Raw genomic sequence first — 15199 nt, 5'->3', positions numbered from 1 at the left:
GGTCACACAGCTCTGCAGGGTCATCCTGCCTCCAGAGCTGTCTCTGGATCCGCTGAGGCCTTTGCTGCCCGTCTGTCCCTCCGTCTGCCTGATCTATTCCTGTTACAGCCCTGTGACTGTTGATCCCAAGAGGCCCCCCAGTAAACTGTCCACACACAGATCTTCATCTCAGTCTGTTTCCTGGGAGTTGCTGTCATTCAGTTGCTCAGTTGAGTCCGACTCTGCGACCCCACGGACAGCAGCATAATAGGCCTCCCTTTCCCTCACAATCTCCTGGAGTTTGCCCAAGTTCATGTCCATTAAATCAGTGATGCCATCCAACCATCGCATCTCTGCAGTCCTCTTCTCCTTTTGCCTTCAGTCTTTCCCAGCATCAAGGTTTTTTCCAATGAGTTGACTCTTCACATCAGGTGACCAAAGTATTGGAGTTTCAGCCTCAGTCCTTCCAGTGAGTATTCATTATTCAATTAGCTTCCTGGGAGACCTACCCCAACACACAGGCTGTCTTCAAAATTGTTTTCCAGAACCAGGATCCTACGATCGGTTGGAGACATACTTTTGACCACGGACCAATAGCAGGCATGGAGATGCGCATTTAAGTACAGCCTGTGGCGAATCCACAGTTGAAAGACGTCATAAGACCACAGAGATCACCCAGGATTGCTGCAAATATCCCTGGGTGACCCCTTTCCTTCGGTCTCCCATCCTTGCTCTCTTCAGTCCCGTTCTGAGTCCCTTTCCATCTATTCATCTTTGTAATTCAGCTTCATGTGCCTGCCCAGCAAGGCATAAAAGGTGATGTTTGTCTTTCACAGCTAGTGTGTGGAACAGTGTCTAGGCACGTGATGAAACAGGCTGCACCCTGGATTGTGATGAAGACCGGCATTTCTCACTAATTATGAAGAATATAGGATCACTGGGTCTATTGATTTCCATTAACTTGTAGAGAGTTATGATCCTCAAAATGGAAGTCCACAGCTACTGATACCTCAGGATGGTGTTTTATAGCAAGCAAGACTCTAGAGAGTGCCATAAAAATCAGCCTCTGGTGCTTGTCTGAGGGTTTATGATTTAAAGAAATTGCTTGTGCTTTATCTGCAAATGCCTCCCAGCTATCCTTGGGAAGACTGACCTCACGGAGGCAGAGGCTACACCTGAGTTGCATGCAGAGCTCAAGAACTCTTCTAGAATTGGCTGTTTGCTTTCTCCGCTCCCCTTTTCTTGTACCTGTTGTTGCCAAGAAGTATCAAGCCTGGACATCCATCCCACATATTTTGGAAAGATCCCCCCAAAGCTACAGAGCAGGCATCAACATCTTGGCTGAGTGTCTTGTTGTTCAGACTCTGATCTCAGAGGGCTTCACAGATTTGCCGTGTGGTGCAAATAATACCAAATGAAGGAAAATGGACCTTGTATCCTCATGAAGCCAGGTCAGTCTGTCTTAGATAAGTTTTCATATCAGAGATCTAGATATGAGATAGTTACAGATCAAATTGAAACAATAGTTTCTTCTCTCATTACCTTTGCTTCTTTGTTCATCAAGCACTGATTGAACACCCACTTTGTTCTATTGTGTATATGACCTTTTCCTTTCTTGCCTTTTGGGTTCTCCCTTCTCACTTTTTTTCTAGAGCAGATAAGCTAAGAGGAAGTCAGGTCCTTTCCAGGAGACTGCTGAGTGCTTGCCTTTGTGTGGAGATGAGCACTTTCATCAGACCCCCAGGAGGGTCAAGCATGAGGAGTGAGCAGGTCCACCAAGAGCCCAGAGAGTCATTTTCTCATCACCACTGAGCATATAACCTCAGCAACGGAGTGCTGGTGTCAGCTCTGCTCTCCAGGTGTCGGAAGCCAGCTAGGAATCAGACAAGGAACACTCTATGGTCTCGAGAGAGATTTATTCCAGCCTGTGGCAGAAACTTATGAAGTATTCCTGCTGCTTTATAAGAACATAGCTTTCTAGTGGCTTGGGTCTTCCAGCTACAGTGTTCATCTACTGTGTGTGGGGGCTTCCTGGCAGATTTTAATACTCCGTGTTCCTTTTCTAGTCTCCCCACATACTTCCAGCCTTCTGTTTGCATTCAGCATTGCCCCCAGCCCTTGTCACGTCAACATGCAGGCATGGGCAGGTCCATGTACTATTGCTTGTTGATTACATAGGGGTAAATCCCAGGGATGGGGGAGCCTGGTGGGCTGCTGTCTTTGGGGTCGCACAGAGTCAGACACAACTGAAGTGACTTAGCAGCAGCAGCAGTGGTCCATTAGCACAGAGACTTTGAAATCAGACAGCCCTAGGTGGCGGATATGCTGCTGATAAGAATTAGCTGTCAAACATTCAAACACACACACATACCCAAAGACCTGATTTATAGTGCTTGCTGATTTTACATGGTGTTAATACTCCCACCAAAGGCAGGAGGAGAAGGGGACGACAGAGGATGAGATGGTTGGGTGGCATCATCGACTCAATGGACATGAGTTTGAGCAAGCTCCAGGAGTTGGTGAAGGACAGGGAGGCCTCATGTGCTGCAGTCCATGGGGTCACAAAGAATGGGACACGACTGAGTGACTGAACTGAACTGAACTGAATACTCCCACCACAGCCAAGTTTAAGGTACCCAAGTGAAATCACTCAGTGCAGTTAGCAAAAGATGAAATCACAGTTGAGTCTCACTCGCTGGTACCAGACACCATCAGTCCTAGGACTGAGCCCTTTTCAGCCCTGGGGGACATTACTTACCCTCTCTATGCCCCATGTCCCTCACATGTGAAGTGAGGTTAATATGAAAATAATTGCTTCAAAGGGCTGTTGTGAGAATTCAACGATATTTCACATACAGAGTTTAGGTAAGCAGGATGAACATCATAACCTTTCAGTGAGGGATACTTAGTTAGCTAGGAGTGCCGCTGCTGCTGCTAAGTTACTTCAGTCATGTCCGACTCTGTGCGACCCCATAGATGGCAGCCCACCAGGCTCCCCCATCCCTGGGATTCTCCAGGCAAGAATACTGGAGTGGGCTGCCATTTTCTTCTCCAATGCATGTATGCTTGGTAAGTTGCTTCAGTCGTGTCCAACCCTGTGCAACCCCATGAGCAGCACCCCACCAGGCTCCTCTGTCCACAGGACTCTCCAGGCAAGAATACCAGAGTGGGTTGCCATTTCCCTCTCCCAGCTAGGAGTGCTAGGCACCTTTGTCTCATCAGTAGTCCAGCTCTCTCTCTGTCTCTGCAGTAGGCATTACTTCTGCTGAACTTGGCGCTTCCAGGTGGCTCAGTGGTGAAAGAATACACCTGCAGTGTAGCAGCCGCAGGAGCCTTGGGTTTGATCCCAGGGTCAGGAAGATCCTCCGGAGGAGGCCATGGCTACCTAACTCCAGTATTCTTGCCTGGAGAATCCCATGGACAGAGGACCCTGGAGGGCTACAGTCCATGAGGTTGCAAAGAGTTGGACACAACTGAAGCAACTTAGCATGCACACAGGCACACTGGTGAACTTTAGTATAAACAACCCAACTCATAGTGTTGGTTTCAGTTATGGAAAGAGACTGGCCTCCTTTGGCTTAGGGGACTCACTTGAGAAGCAAAGTAGGGCTGGCAACCTTGACCATCTCCTGTAGTTCCATCATCCTGTTTGACCCCATGGACTGTATTCTGCCAGGCTCCTCTGTCCATGGGATTCTCCAGGCAAGAATACTGAAGTGGGTTGCCACACCCTCCTCCAGGGGATCTTCCCAACTCAGGGATCAAACCTGCGTCTCATTGCTTCTGCATTGGCATGCAAGTTCTTTACCTCTAGCGCCATCTGGGAAGCCCTATTAAATGGCTGCTGTTCTCACAAGAGACACACACTGTAGGGAGAATACCTGAGCAGTTGTAGACCTCTCTCAAGCAGCTGTCTCAAGGGAGACAGATGTATGCACGGAACACAGAACTGTGACGCCATCTGGGCTAAGGAACGTCAGGGCAGCAGTCTTGGTGCTGCAGGATGAGTCCTCCCTAGAGGACTCCTGGGCTTGGTTGACACACCCAGCTTCAGAGACAGGTAAAGCGTGAAACAGGCTTTCCTGCTGTGTAAGCCAGTATGGATGGAGTAAAGAAGATCTGCTGGAACTTCTAATCCAGTCTAAGACTGTGTACTGCTTTAGGCCATAGTCTCAGTTTTGATGCTTTTGAACTGTGGCACTGACGAAGACTTTTGAGAGTCTCTTGGACTGCAAGGAGATCCAACCTGTCCATCCTAAAGGAGATCAGTCCTGGGTGTTCATTGGAAGGACTTATGCTAAAGCTGAAACTCCAATACTTTGGCCACCTGATGTGAAGAGTTGACTCATTGGAAAAGACCCTGATGCTGGGAGGGATTGGGGGCAGGAGGAGAAGGGGACAACAGAGGATGAGATGGCTGGATGGCATCACCGACTTGATGGACGTGAGTTTGAGTGAACTCTGGGAGTTGGTGATAGACAGGGAGGACTGGCGTGCTGCAATCCATGGGGTCACAGAGTCGGACACGACTGAGCGACTGAACTGATAGTCTCAGCTGGGTGTCCCTCATGGCTCAGTGGCAAAGAACCCGCCTGACAGTGCAAGAGACACAGGTTCGATCCCTGGGTCGGGGAGTTCCCCTGGAGAAGGAAATGGCAACTCACTCCAGTATTCTTCCCAGGGAAATACCATGGAAGAGGAGCCTGGTGGGCTATAGGACTCATGAGGTTGCAGAAGAGTCAGACTGAACTTAGCAACTCAACAATGATAACAATAGATCACAGTAGGAGGGATCTGAGTCTTTTAATATGAATTAAGATCTAAGGTTTAATTCTCAGAATACAGTGGTGTGGCCCCTTTCCACAGAGTTCTACCTGGGTTAATCAGAGTCAGGAGGTGCACACTCAGTTTCTGGAAATAAAGCCAACGATCAGAGCAGAGGCCCCTGCCAGGAGAGTGGCTGCTCCGCTGCACACTCCAGGTTTGCCAGTTTTCCCTCCCAGTCTTCTCACCTCCTCTGGACTGTGTGGGGGAACGAGCGTGTGAGCGTGTAGCAGGTCAGCCTTTGTCTCCCTTAGGCAATGTCAAAGCTGTGCTTGTCGAGTCTCAGCCAACTCCAAAATTTCCAAGATTTTGAATGTTAACATCTAAGTGATGCTTTGGCTGAAAGAAATGGAAATGGACTTGATAATTTGCATAGTGTATTCATTTTAATTCTCTGTCTTCCTGTCTGGACTATAAGCACTTTGAATGTAAGGGACTTACTCATGCATGCCCTGATATTATCTAACACATAGCCTCACTCTAGTCACACCAGCAATCTTAGGAGGGAGATGCTGCTATGATTCCTTTTACATACGAATTAAAATGCAGTGTTTCTAACCCTCTGAAAACAGTGACAGACTTTATTTTCTTGGGCTCCAAAATCACTGCAGATGGTGACTACAGCCATGAAATTAAAAGACACTTGCTCCCTGGAAGAAAAGTTATGACCAACCTAGACAGCATATTAAAAAGCAGAGACATTACTTTGCCAACAAAGATCCATCTAGTCAAAGCTATGGTTTTTCCAGTAATCATGTATGTATGTGAGAGTTGGACTGTAAAGAAAGCTGAAGGCCTAAGAATTGATGCTTTTGAACTGTGGTATTAGAGAAGACTCCTGAGAGTTACTTGGAATTCAAGGAGATCCAACCAGTCAATCCTAAAGGAAATCAGTCCTGAATACTTATTGGAAGCACTGATGCTGAAGCTCCAATACTTTGGCCACCTGATGCAAAGAGCCAACTCATTAGAAAAATCCCTGCTGTTGGGAAAGATTGAAGACGGGAGGAGAAGGGACAACAGGATGAGATGGTTGGATGGCATCACCGACTTGGACATGAGTTTGAGCAAGCTCCAGGAGATGATGAAGGACAGGGAAGCCTGGCGTGCTGCAGTCCATGGGGTCACAAAGAGTGGGACACAACTGAGTGACTGAACTGAACTGAACTAACCCTCTGAACATGCCATAGTTCGTCCTTGGTGAAGCCTGGACAGCCTGACCCCAGAGCTCTGCTCCTAAGGCTGGTGCTCCAATGACTACCTCTCGCTGTTTGCCTCTGACAGCAAGGCCCTGCCTCCAGCCCCTCCGATCCAGCCTGAAAGGGGCTTGGTTCTCATCAAAGCTGTACGCCCTATCCAGATGTGTGCATGTCAAGTTAAGGAGCTCAGATATTGAAATTAACATAATTTTAAAATATTTAATTCTAATACCATGTTTAAGGCCATCAAACTGATTTTGCTTTTAAGAATTTACTAAGTTCGAAGAGATAAACTTATGTAAAACTCTGGCCCACGTTTTCTAATAAAACGGGCCCTGTGTTCCTCAAAGCTGCAAACGAGGCTTTGATTAAAATCAGAATACCACTAGCTTACCCAGGAAAAAGAGCAGTGAATGCCATGCTTCTCCTGTCTCTCCCAGTTACCCAGAAGGCTGCCTTCATCGCGTGAATGTTTCCCTTCACTTTAACTGCTCCTCAGAAACAGAGGGACAAAAGAGTCTGGAGGCACTCTGCTGGGCAATGAGAGTCATCCTTTTGTGTATGTGTATATTACTGAAACGATTTTGCATCTTCCATTTAAATATGCAAGTTGGGGAGATGCTTCCTGAAGTATTACCACGTCCCTGACTCTGGCTTCTGCTTCATTTCCTTTGCATTTGGGCTCATAGTCTGCTTAAAATCCCCTTCTCTACTTGTCATAAAGAATGTATGTGTGTGCATCTTTCAATAACCAACTAAAATGTTCCTCCTCTATGAATGCTGCTTTATCCCCTAAGCCAGAATTTACTGAAACCACTTCTGTGCCCTAGTGGCTCTTTCTACCATCCCAGCGCCCCTCATCTCCTGTGGTGTTACAAATTGGGGTATACCAGACTTCCTGAACCCCACTCTAAGCTGATAGATAAGCTCCTTGGAAATGAGAGACCTGAATCGTCTCTGCAGCCCACCTTCTGACCAATAAGATGCTTTGTGTGTATTAGTACCCAGTAAACACTAGCAATGGCACCCCACTCCAATACTCTTGCCTGGAAAATCCCATGGGCGGAGGAGCCTGGTGGGCTGCAGTCCATGGAGTCACTAAGACTCGGACACGACTGAGCGACTTCCCTTTCACTTTTCACTTTCATGCATTGGAGAAGGAAATGGCAACCCACTCCAGTGTTCTTGCCTGGAGAATCTCAGGGATGGGGGAGCCTGTTGGGCTGCCATCGACGGAGACGCACAGAGTCAGACAAGACTGAGGCGACTTAGCAGCAGCAGCAGCAAACACTATCAAAACCTGATCTCTGCTTCCCCAAAATGCATTCAATGTGAGTGTGTTGGGGAGCATCCGGAACTCTCTTAACTAACACAGTTGGTTGCTCAAGCAGTATTCAGAAGCAATGGAGTCTGGTTCACAATCAGTCTTAAGTCATTGCATTGTTCACTGTTCCATAAATTGTACTTGGAAAGTCCAGTTCCTTGTTATACGTTCCTACCGTGAACCTAACAAATTACATCTTCTGTTCTTGGCTGCCAAAGTATGGCTCTAATTAGCGTTAATTCCTCAGTGAATTTTAAATGCATTCACTTTCCTTTTTAAAAAAATTTTTCAATAGATTAGATTATTTATGCTGCCTCTACAAGGCCTCTCATGGTTCTAGAAAAAGGACTCCTCCTCACATTGCCCACCACTTCTAAAAGCTCTCTGGAAGCCTCGTGGGGATGTTGCAGTACTTCTAAGCCTTTTTATATTTAGTCTTGAAATGTGCTTATAAATTACTAAATGACTCCATTTTAAACTATTGTCCCCTTATTTTGTTGTGTCGTGTTTGCAAATTGCTTTGGCTCTCTATCTCGGCCAGTGTTGGCAGAAATCTGCTTACTTAAGGGACTTTACATATCATCCCCTGTATCTTCCCCTCTGGACGTTCAGGAGATAAATTAATGAGGGGAATGCTTTATACATTTCCTTCAGAATTCCAACCCACTGGGAGGGCAACAACAGTTATCAGTTTTGTAAAGCTCCGTATGCCCAGCACCTAGAACAGCTTCTGGCGCTTTGCAGCCACTGAATGAGTAGTGGGTGAATGAAGGGGTGCTGGCTCTGTCGCTTTGTGTCTGTGGATATACTGCTTCATTCTTTCGTATTTGTTCCTTTTTCTACAGGCAGGTTTGTGGTCAGGACAAAATGAAACAGTTATATAAGCTTCTTCGCAAAATAAGCAATAAAGAATGTTTGTTACCACGGTTGTTTCTTCTCTGTACACGTGAGTCTCCTGCCATCGGTCTGCTTCAGACCACTCAGGCTCAGCTCTCACAGCCCTCCACCAGCGTTCCTCAGGGCCGAGTGCTCGCCCCTCACTAGGACCTGCCAGAGCGTGTGCTTTGAGCCTGGTGTTCACCCCTGTCTGTCTTGTGTGCAGCTAGTCAGGTTCCTTTAACTGCCCACAGGTACCGAGCTTTATGCTGAGTGCAAATATATTTATTTCTGTAGGTTGCTATGGGCTTCCCAGATGGTGCTAATGGTAAAGAACCACCTGCCAATGAAAGAGGCATAAGAGATGAGCGTTCATTCCCTGGGTTGGGAAGAGCCCCTGAGGAGGGCAGGGCAACCCACTCCAGTAGTCCTGCCTGGAGAATCCCATGGACAGAGGGGCCTGGGGGGCTACAGTCCGTGGGGTTGCAGTGTCGGACATGACTGAAGAGACTTGGCATGTGTGCTGGCTTTGGTTGATTTGTGAAGTTTGACAGTAAGCTCCTTGAGAGTGGTTCTGTGTCAGGTTCGGCTTTGTGACCTCACATTGTCCCGCAGATACCTTGCATTTAGTCCTCACTGCTTATATACTGAATGAGTGAGTGAGTGAATAAATGAGTGAGTCACTCTAACCCGCCGTAAGCTCCTGGATGCGCTGAACGCATCCCGCCCTGTCCAGCACTGCCCTGCTCAGCGGCCGCGGAGTCCCGGCATTGTAACAGGAAAGACAGCTCCTCCCGCAGTCCCACGGAAGGGGCTCTCTGTGCTCTGCATGTCACTTTCACAGCCCTTGCCCAGAACTCGGCTCACCCAGGCTCCAAGCTGTGCCCAGCCTGAGAAATGCTGGAGATCTCTTCTGAACACTGGCCAAGACTCACGGGCCTCTGGATTTGGGGTTTGTGAGTTTCTGGGATTGGGTTCCTTTACCTCATATTTGATTCGAACCATTGCCTCTGCTCCTTTGACACATGTTCCTTCTGGGAACCTATGAGTGTTTGGTCATCTTGAGTATAGAAGCAAAATTATATAATGTTCAGTGATGTGAAGATGGGGTTTGGTTTTTAAAGTTCCTTTCATCTCCACTGTAAAATATAGATAGCCAGCTATGATGAATTTGTTTTGTTCCCTTAAAATCCACCCTATAGCTCTGGTCTAGTGACCTGGGGGCTCTAAAGTGATTAGATGCCTTGGGCTAGGTGCATCAGCGTCCAATATAGATGCCTTATTTTCTACTTTATTCTTCGCACCTGCATGCATGCATTTTTGCTGCATATTTATTTTTATAACCCAAGCTACCGCCTCTTCACAGATAGCCCATCTTCTTGATGTAATGACACAACAAAACCACCACACATCGACATAAAATTCCCACTACAATGGCTTAGACCACCATTACTTCACCTCTTTTTTTTTTTTTTTTTTGGCCATCCCAGTAATAGATTCCCAAGTTTAAATTTACTTTCCAATTCACAGCATTCGTTTTGCTAATTACTTTAAAAGGTTTCTGTGGAAACACACACACACACACACACACACACATACACACACACACAAAACCTAGCAAATACTTAGCATTAATGGCTTTCTTGGAATTTTTAAGGGTGAGTTATAGTCATTAATTAGCCAATTAATATAGCATCCCTGGGTGGAAGACTTTACCGGCCTGGATCCCATTTTGTAAACGGAGGAACTGAGACACATCGACTCGGATGTGCTCCTTGGAGCTCTGTCTTTTCCTGTGCATTTCTCTGCCCCCTCCTCTGCTGCTCATTTTACCAGATTTTCTCCCCCGAACACCTACCTCACAGATTCCTGTGTGTGTGTATACAGGGCAGGGAGAGGTGGGGAGTACCTGTGGCATGAAAGAAAATTGGATGACTACCAAGAATTAGGCTAGAGAAGACTCTGCCCTAGCAGAGAAGGGGGTGGGAGTGAATGGAGAGTCTATTTCCCCTGGAAAGTCACACTGCTAAGCATTTTCCAGATCTCTTTGTATAAAGCATGTCTGTTTTCTTAGTGGCATCACCAAGGACTCACCCCATCCCCGGAACAGGGATTGGGCTGATCCCCTGTTACACTGAGTGGCTGGTGGTCCACAGAGTGTGTCTCCTACAGTGCATCAGTCGTGTGCCCAGTGAACTTAGAGGGAGCAAACTTTGCTCAATAAAAATAATCATGAAAGGGTAAAGACATGCATTTAAGGTGTCTTGGGTAATAATTCTGATGGCAGAAGGCACCACTTGAGTTTTATTTGCACTGTGGACACGCAGAAAGGAAATAGTGGGTATAGCCCTGGAGTCTGAGTTAGCCAGGTTCTTGGTGAGACTGACATGCAGAGTTCAGAAGGGTCCCCTCTTTGGACTGGGGAAGGAGGTCTTCACTGCTGTAAATGATGGCGGAAAGCTGCAGTGTGCCGTGGAATTCACACGTCTTCTTTGAAGCCTTCCCAGATGAATTCTGCAACATTTTGTCATTCAACCAAATAGTAGAAGGTGTATTAATCTAATTTTCAGAGGACGTAGAGATAAAAGGGAAAGCAAATATTTTCGAATACTGCATCAGGGTTCAGGGAGACCTCAAGACAGCAATAAGAGGCTGATGATGTCCGTTATAAATTAGTAGAAGCCAGATTCAAATTCAGCTTGTGTGTGCCTAGTTAGTCCTCAGGTCGTGTCTGGCTCTTTGCGACCCTATGGACTATATAGCCCACCAGGCTTCTCTGTCCATGGGATTCTCCAGGCAAGAATACTGGAGTGGGTTGCCATTTCCTTCTCCAGGGAATCTTCTCAACCCAAGGATGGAAGCCCTGTCTCCCGAGTCTCCTGCATTGGTAGGTGGATTCTTTACCACTGAGCCACCTGGGAAGCCCTCAAATTCAGCTCTAGGCTCCAAAGCCCATGCCCTGTTAGACCCAACAAATCCATTTCAAAGGATATGATATTTTCAGAGCATTTTTAGCAGTCAGTAATATTAGAAATTTTATCTCCACTTCTGTAGGCCAGTGCTGTTAAATAAAAATATAATATACACATACAATTTAAATTTTTCTGCTAGCCACATTAAAAAGGTAAAAATAAACAGAAAACTAAGGTTAATAGTATATTTAATTTAACTTGCTATGTATAAAACATAATTTTGATATGTAATGAATGTAAAAATACTAAAAAGATATTACATTATTCTTCACAGCAGATCTTCAAAATCCAGTGTGCATTGTATACTAATGGCACATCTCAATTTGAATGCTGTTTGCATCAGAAATTCATCTGTATTTAGATTTACAGGAAAATTTACAGTTGAAAAGATAGATTCATATATCCAGGTGGTTCTAAACTTATTTAAAAGTTTTCCAACAAGACCATCAGTTTCTAAATTTTAATTTGATTTATTTAGAATCGAGTGAAATTTGAAAGCTAGGCCCTCAGCTGCCCTGGCCACGCTTCCTGTGGTCAGTAGTCACGTGAGGATGCGTGCTCGGGCGCTGGGCAGCGCGGGGCTGGAGTCACAGCCATGCCCCATGTGGGCATTGGGAGGAAGCAGGGCCTTAATCAGAAAGAGGCGGCAGACCAGAGGGACTCGCTTGGCACCCACTGGCAGCATGGTGGAAGAAGCTGGGCTGAAGACTCTGGCTTGCTCTGAGCTCATCCAGTCTTGCAAAGCTCTGGTCCACTGATCTTGCGACCCTGCCTTGCCACCTTCCCAGAGGCTGTTGACTCAGTGATTACTTGAAACACAAACCTGAGCATTTTTAGTCCTTGTAAAGTTGTCATGCCACCTGTTCTGTCAAGTTCTTCTCTACAAGTAGATATGCTTAAGCTCTTCAGGAACCCGTTGGATTTTCTGAATAGACAAATGCCCTTTTGCAGAGACAGCCGGCTCAGCCTGCTCCATCAGCTTAGCCTACAGCTTGTTGAATGAATTGTAAGTGCCTTCTGGTTAAGGGGGCTTCCCTGGTGGCTCAGATGCCAAGGAATCTGCCAGGAATGCAGGAGACTCAGATTCAATCCCTGGGTCAGGCAGATCCTCTGGAGTAGGGAATGTCTACCCACTCCAGTATTCTTGCCTGGAGAATTCCATGGACAGAGGATCCTGGTGGACTATAATCCATAGGGTCACCAAGAGTTAGATATGACTGAGAAACTAACACTTTATGGTTATATCATCTAAAAAGCAGTTCTTATCCTCATGATCTTGGCCATTGTCTTTACTGTCATCATCGTCAGTGTGAGCATTGCTCCTTTCCCCCTTGCAGTCCATCAGACCCTCACCATCCAACTGAAGCTCCTGTTTGAAGATGGAGAACCTGTATGCTCATGCTACGGAGAAGGCACTGGCGACCCACTCCAGTACTCATGCCTGGAGAATCACATGGATGGAGGAGCCTGGTGGGCTGCAGTCCATGGGGCCGAAAAGAGTCAGACACGACTGAGTGACTTCACTTTCACTTTCAGTTTCATGCCTTGGAGAAGGAAATGGCAACCCACTCCAGTGTTCTTGCCTGGAGAACCCCAGGGATGGAGGAGCCTGGTGGGCTGCCGTCTATGGGGTCGCACAGAGTCAGACACGACTGAAGCGACTTAGCAGCAGCAGCAGCAGCAGCATTCTCATGCTATGTATCAAACTAAGGAGTCTACGGAAGAGAAAAGAACCTAAAATACCTAAGCATGCTTATATAATACTCACTGAGGGAAGTCTGGCTAGCTCTCCCTGCCCTGTTTTACAGTTGGGAATACTAAAATTCACAGAGGTGAATTTGCTTGCCCAAGGTCACCCAACTGAGCTCAGGTGTAAATCCAAGATAGCCTGTTTCCCAACTCCATGCTATTTCTGCTGTTCATCCTTATTGGAGGACAGAGCCTAGGGAATGTAATAACACAGGTTCTCAGTGTAACACAGCTGTGTTGAACATTGAGGTTTCCACTCCCAAATGAGGCTGCCATTGTTAGTGCAGAAAGGAAAGCTGCCTTCCAACCCATGTGTTATGGGCTTCCGCGATGGCTCAGTGGGTAAGAAATCCGCCAGTGATGCAGGAGACACAGGAGATGCAGGTTTGACCCCTGGGTCGGGAAGATCCCCTGGAGAAGGAAATGGCAACCCGCTCCAGTGTTCTTGCCTGGAGAATGTCATGGACAGAGGATGCTGGAGGGCTGCAGTCGACGGGGTCGCAAGGAGCTGGACATGACTGAGCGACTAAGCGCCGGAGGCACTCCCGTCTGTTATAAAGTTGGGCCTCGTCAGGGAAGCGTTCTCCTTTCACTTCCTCCTTCTAAGACTGCTCACAGATGCTATCTTACGGTCTCCCTCAGGCTCCTCATCATCGCCCTGATTTTGCCAGTGAAAAGTTCTGAGAGGAAGGATAGTCGAGTGTTAGTGTAGAACCGTCCTAGGGAAATAATATCTTAGGAGGGCTGCTACCTTGGCTGGACTCCCTATGGTGAAGCCTGGAGCCTAAAAGGAAAATAAAAAAGGCATGAAGCTGATGGTAGCGGACGGCCTTGTTCCCGAAACGTGAGTGATGGCTGATGACTGGTGGAGAGGAGGAGGCCTGCAGGGGCAGCCAAGTGGGGCCGTGGAGCGCCTGCCGGGGGCGTCTCAGGGCACTCGGCCTGGAGCCCGGTTCGCGTGGACACCGACCTTATATACACAGATGCTGCTCTTACATAGTGACTCCTTGAGGAATGCTGCAAAGGCGCTTGGAAAACAAAAAAATAAATAAAAGGAGCAGCGGCCAAGTTTAGAGCTCTTTCTTGAGCCTCTCAGAGCCACCTGTTGAGAATACGGTCGTATTTTCCAGGTGGCATATGGAAAACATGAAAAGAGCATTAAGGAAGGTTTAGTGTAGCCGTGGGCGTTTCCCTGGCGGTTTGGATGCTATGCGCACCACTTAGGGTTTTTTCCCACTGTCTCATAAACTGTAGTGTGCTCCACATAAGTATGAGTAAAATATAATAAAGACCCCAAATGAGTCATTGGATTTCTTGTTATTTATTTATGTATTTCAAAGTGGTTTAAAAAATTGAAATATATTTGATTTATAGTATTATGTTTCAGGTGTATAACAGAATGATTAAAAAAATTTTATGGATTATACTCCATTTAAAATTGTTACAAAATATTGGCAGTATTCCCTGTGCTGGACAGTGTATCACTGTAGCTTACTTACTGTATTATTTTTTAACATAAAAACAGTATATCTTTTTTATTGAGGTATAGTCGGTTCACAGTGTTGTAGTTTCAGGTGTACAAAAAACTAAAATTCAAAATTTTTATAGATTATACTCCATTCAGAGTTATTATAAATGATGGCTGATGTCCCCTGTACTGTGTGTCTTCACGATTGGTTCATTTCATACAGCCTAGTGTGTACTGCTTACTCCCTGCTCCCGCCTTGTGCCTCCCCCTCCCCTCTCCCCTCTGGTAAACCACTAGTTTGTTCTCTGTGTCTGGGAGTTTGTTTTTATTTTGTTATATTCACTCTTGTGTTTTGTATTTAAAGCTCCACACTTACTTTAGCTCCACGCACAGTACTTTAGCATCTAACCTAAGAAAAATCAATTTGAAATATATGAACATTTGTGCTGGGAATCAGGGAAGCGGGGTTTTTAACGGTTTCTTTAAACTCATGAAAGAGATGGTTTCCTCATTAACGTTAGAGTCTGGACTGAATAAAGATCTCAGGAGCATTCCATTTTCTTTGACATCTTCTCAAGTGGTGGTGGTGGGGAGGGGTGGCAGACGCCAGCAGGGCCTGGATGGTGTGACAGCCTTGTCATTCTGAGTCTGTGGGCAGAGGCCTGTGCACTAAGACCCAAAGTGATGCTCAGCCCCACAGAGAGTGGTCTTGCGCGCCCCCACTGCATCCTGCCGGCCAGTGAAGTCTTGTCTCCAGCGTGGTCGAGAGCTGTCTGCTCATAGCGGTTCCTCTGTGAGAGCCCTGGTG

General features: G+C 46.6%; 1 protein-coding gene across 1 annotated transcript in view; it reads left to right on the top strand.

Moving 5' to 3' along the window:
* Window positions 1–15199, top strand: part of FAT3 (FAT atypical cadherin 3) — an 817465-nt gene that overhangs the window by 496448 nt on the left and 305818 nt on the right. The window lies entirely within an intron of this gene.

This window comes from Ovis aries, chromosome 21, assembly GCF_016772045.2.
Source record: "Ovis aries strain OAR_USU_Benz2616 breed Rambouillet chromosome 21, ARS-UI_Ramb_v3.0, whole genome shotgun sequence".
Taxonomy (NCBI): domain Eukaryota; kingdom Metazoa; phylum Chordata; class Mammalia; order Artiodactyla; family Bovidae; genus Ovis; species Ovis aries.
This window is presented reverse-complemented; position numbering and strand designations above follow the sequence as displayed.